The sequence below is a fragment of the Coenobita brevimanus genome, chromosome 32 (genome assembly GCF_032717465.1).
Source record: "Coenobita brevimanus isolate Jiangsu-jjx chromosome 32, ASM3271746v2, whole genome shotgun sequence".
In the NCBI taxonomy this organism is placed as follows: Eukaryota; Metazoa; Arthropoda; class Malacostraca; order Decapoda; family Coenobitidae; genus Coenobita; species Coenobita brevimanus.
In genome coordinates this window covers 522,501-527,500 of record NC_136985.1, presented here as the reverse complement: position 1 = coordinate 527,500, position 5,000 = coordinate 522,501, and positions in this window count along the sequence as shown.

The window sequence follows — 5,000 nt, the reverse complement described above, 5'->3', positions numbered from 1 at the left end:
AAACTCTCTCTCTCTCTCTCTCTCTCACACACACACACACACAGGAACAGGGGCAAACTCTCTCTCTCTCTCACACACACACACACACAGGAACAGGGGGAAACTCTCTCTCTCTCTCTCTCTCTCACACACACACACACACACAGGAACAGGGGGAAACTCTCTCTCTCTCTCTCTCTCTCTCTCTCTCTCTCTCTCTCTCTCTCCTATTAATCAACACTATCTCCTCATTAACATCTCTCTTCCCTCCCTCCCTCCCTCCCTCTCTCCCTCTCTCTCTCTCTCTCTCATGAATAATTTGCATTGATAAATAAATTGGGGATTATCTGAGAGAGAGAGAGAGAGAGAGAGAGAGAGAGAGAGAGAGAGAGAGAGGGAGAATTAGTACCCACCCTTCAAGTGAGAGGCATTTATCTATCTATCCATCTATTTATCTATCAATTTATCTATCCAAGCCTTTAATACCTGTTCATCTATCTATCTATCCATCCATCTATCTACCTATCTATCTATCGCCCTCCTCTCCTTAGCACTGGTCTATCTATTTCCCAGTAGATAGATAGATTAGATAGATAAAGAGATATCTGACTGGTAGGTGGGCGCAGACACACACACACACACACACACACACACACACACACACACACACTTCCCTCAATCACCTACTTACTCACTCTCTCTCTCTCTAACCTAGTTCTCTTTCTCTTTCCTTTCTAATTTCTTAATCTCTCTCTCTCTCTCTCTCTCTCTCTCTCTCTCTCATTCCATATATCTACTTACCTACCTACCTACAAACAAATCTATTTCTCTCTCTCTCTCTCTCTCTCTCAGTCCACATATCTACTTACCTACCTACCTACAAACAAATCTATTTCTCTCTCTCTCTCAGTCCACATATCTACTTACCTACCTACCTACAAACAAATCTATTTCTCTCTCTCTCTCTCTCTCTCTCTCTCTCTCTCAGTCCACATATCTACTTACCTACCTACCTACAAACAAATCTATTTCTCTCTCTCTCTCTCTCTCTCTCTCATTCCATATATCTACTTACCTACCTACCTACAAACAAATCTATTTCTCTCTCTCTCTCTCTCTCTCTCTCTCTCTCTCTCTCTCTCGTGACCTATGCTCAAAAATAAAGGTCACCTGATAGGGGTCAAAGGTCAGAGAGAGAGAGAAAGAGAGAGAGAGAGAGAATGACAGTGACAGGTGGTGATAACGAAGGTAGTACTATCTCTCTCTCTCTCCCTCCCTCCCTCTCTCTCTCTTTCTCTCTCTCTCCCTCTCTCTCTCTCTCCTTGTATGTATAAAAGTATGTGTGTACCTGTGTATGTATGTATGCCCACAGACATGAATGTACATATATGTAGGTATGTGTGAGTGTATATATGTATGCATGTGTATGTATGTATTTGTTTATGTATGTATACCTTTGCATGTGTACTTGTGTCTGTGTGTATGTATGTATGTATGTATGTGTCTGTATGTATGAGTGTATATCCTTCATTTCATTCATCCTAGACTGATTGATAGACACAGATAGATAGATATAGACAGAGAGAGAGAGAGACGTGTGTGTGTGTGTGTGTGTGTGTGTGTGTTCATCTACAAAATATATTGAGATAAATTGCGTGAACGCACACACACACACACACACACACACACACACACACACACACATGCCAAATATTCCAATCAAGAGAATTTTTCACAGCATCCTTCCCAAGCGATCTCTCTCTCTCTCTCTCTCTCTCTCTCTCTCTCTCTCTCTCTCTCTCTCTCTCTCTCTCTCTCTCTCTCTCTCTCTCTCTCTCCATTAAATTCTACGGATTTTACAACCCACGTTTCATTTACTTGACCCTAATATTATGATTAATATTTTTGTCTTTCTTTAATATCTCTCTCTCTCTCTCTCTCTCTCTCTCTCTCTCTCTCTCTCTCTCTCTCTCTCTCTCTCTCTCTCACACACACACACACACACACACACACACATTTATTTCTGTTTATTAAGCACTCCCTCTCGAAAATTAATTTGGGGATTTTTTTTCTTTTCCTATTTAAGTGTGTGTGTGTGTGTGTGTGTGTGTGAGAGAGAGAGAGAGAGTAAATGATCCTTGGCCTTTCTCTTCCTTGTCTGGCTTCCTTCCTTCCTCTCTCACTCTCTCACTTTCTTTACTTTCTACCTCGCTTCATTTTCTCTCTCTCACTTTCTCCCTCACTCATTATCTTTCACTCTCTTCATTTTCTCACTATCTCACTCTTCTCTCTCTCTTTATATTGTTAATCTATTTACTTTCTACATTAACTGACTCACTCTCTTTCTTACTTTCTTTCTCTCAATTTCCTCACTCACTTTACACTCTCTCTCTCTCTCTCTCTCTCTCTCTCTCTATTTTCCCACTTTCGTAACGTTTCTTCCCTTCCTTTTCCTAAATATTATATACTTTAATAATAATAATAATAATAATAAAAATAATAATAATAATAATAATAATAATAGTAATAATAATAATAAAAATAATAATAATAATAATAATAATAATAGTAATAGTAATAATAATAATAATAATAGTAATAATAATAATAATAATAATAATAATAGTAATAATAATAATAATAATAGTAATATTACTAATAATAGAAAAAATAATATAATAATAATAATAATAATAATAATAATAATAGTAATAGTAGTAGTAGTAATAATAATAATAATAATAATAATAGAAATAATAATAATAAAAAACTAAGATAAAGATAAAGGAAAAGAAAAGAGAGAGAGAGAGAGAGAGAGAGAGAGAGAGAGAGCAAAATATACATTTTAAAATAACTATATAAAAAAAATTCATCCTCTGGTGTTTACCCCTGTGACGTCACCGGGCGAGTCCATTATTGCCGGGTGGGGGAGTTTGTTTACATGCCGGGGGGTACTATTATAAAGTCACGTTCTCTGTACTGTGTGTGTGTGTGTGTGTGTGTGTGTGTGAGAGAGAGAGAGAGTCACGTCCTCTACTTTTCGTGTGTGTGTGTGTGTGTGTGTGTGTGTGTATGCATATGTACGTATATGTATGCATTAATGTACGTATGTATGTTTGTGTATAGGTACATATGGAAGTATGTGTACGAGTGTATGTATATATGTAAGCATGCATTTATGTGCGTATTATGTATGTATGCATGTCTGCATATGTATGTATATATTATGTATGCCTGTATGCATGTGTGCGTATGCATGTGTATGTATATATGTATGTATGCGCGTATGTACATATGTATGCATGCGTGTACGTATAGGCTATATATATGTATGCATGTGTGTGTATGTATGCATGTGTGTGTATGTAAGTGTATGCATGTATGTGTGCATGTGTACGTTGCTTATTGGTTCCTTCAACTTTTGGACCAGCGATGCAATATTTGAAGGAAGGAAAGAGGGAGGGGAGGAAGGAGGCAAAGAAGGAGGGAAGGTAGGAAGGAGGGGAGAAAGGGAGGGAGAAAGGGAAAGATGGAAGGAAGGAAGGAAGGAAGGAAGGAACGAACGAAGGGAGGGAGAAAGGGAGGGAGAAAGGGAAAGAAGGAAGGAGGGAAAGGATGGAAGGAGGGAAAGGAAGGAAGGAAGGATAAGGAAGGAAGGAGGAGGGTAACAGATAAATCTTACAAAATACGGAAGCTATATACATACATACACATACATACATACATATACACATACATATAGACATATACATAAATACATACATATATACACACATACATACATATATACACATACATATAGACATACATAAATACATACATATATACACACATACATACATACATAAACACACACACACACACAGGTAGCGACCTTTTAATTTCATGGCTGAAGGAACTGAAGGCGGAGAGTACTAGGTGAAGGAAGGAAGGAAGGATGGAAGGAAGGAAGGAAGGATGGATGGAAGGAAGGAAGGAAGGATGGAAGGAAGGAATGAAGGAAGGATGAAAGGAAGGATGGAAGGAAGGAAGGAAGGAAAGAAGGAAGGATGGAAAGAAGGAAGGAAGGAAAGAAGGAAGGAAGGATGGAAAGAAGGAAGGAAGGAAAGAAGGAAGGAAGGAAAGAAGGAAGGATGGAAAGAAGGAAGGAAGGATGGAAGGAAGAAAGGAAGGAAAGGAGGGAAGGAAGGAAGGAAGGAGGGAAGGATGGAGGGAAGGAAGGAAGGAGGGAAGGAATGAAAGAAGGAAGGAAGGAAGGAGGGAAGGAAGGAAGGAGGGAGGGAAGGAGGGAAGGAAGGAGGGAAGGAGGGAGGGAAGGAAGGAGGGAAGGAAGGAAGGAAGGAGGGAAGGAAGGGAGGGAAGGAAGGAGGGAAGGAAGGAGGGAAGGAAGGAAGGAGGGAAGGATGGAGGGAAGGAGGGAAGGAAGGAAGGAGGGAAGGAATGAAAGAAGGAAGGATGGAGGGAAGGAAGGAAGGAGGGAAGGAAGGAAGGAGGGAAGGAAGGAAGGAAGGAAGGAGGGAAGGAAGGAAGGAGGGAAGGAGGGAGGGAGGGAAGGAAGGATGGAAGGAAGGAGGGAAGGAAGGAAGGAAGGAGGGAAGGGAGGGAAGGAAGGAGGGAAGGAAGGAGTGAAGGAAGGAGGGAAGGAAGGAGGGAAGGAGGGAAGGAAGGAGGGAAGGAAGGAAGGAAGGAGGGAAGGAGGGAAGGAAGGAAGGAGGGAAGGAAGGAAGGAGGGAGGGAGGGAAGGAAGGATGGAAGGAAGGAGGGAAGGAAGGAAGGAAGGAGGGAAGGAAGGAAGGAGAGAAGGAAGGAAGAAGGGAAGGAAGGAGGGAAGGAAGGAAGGAAGGAAGGAGGGAAGGAAGGAAGGAGGGAAGGAAGGGAGGGAAGGAGGGAAGGAAGGAAGGAGGGAAGGAAGGAAGGAGGGAAGGAAAGAAGGAAGGAGGGAAGGAAGGAGGGAAGGATGGAAGGAAGGAGGGAAGGAGGGAAGGATGGAGGGAAGGAGGGAAGGATGGAGGGAAGGAGGG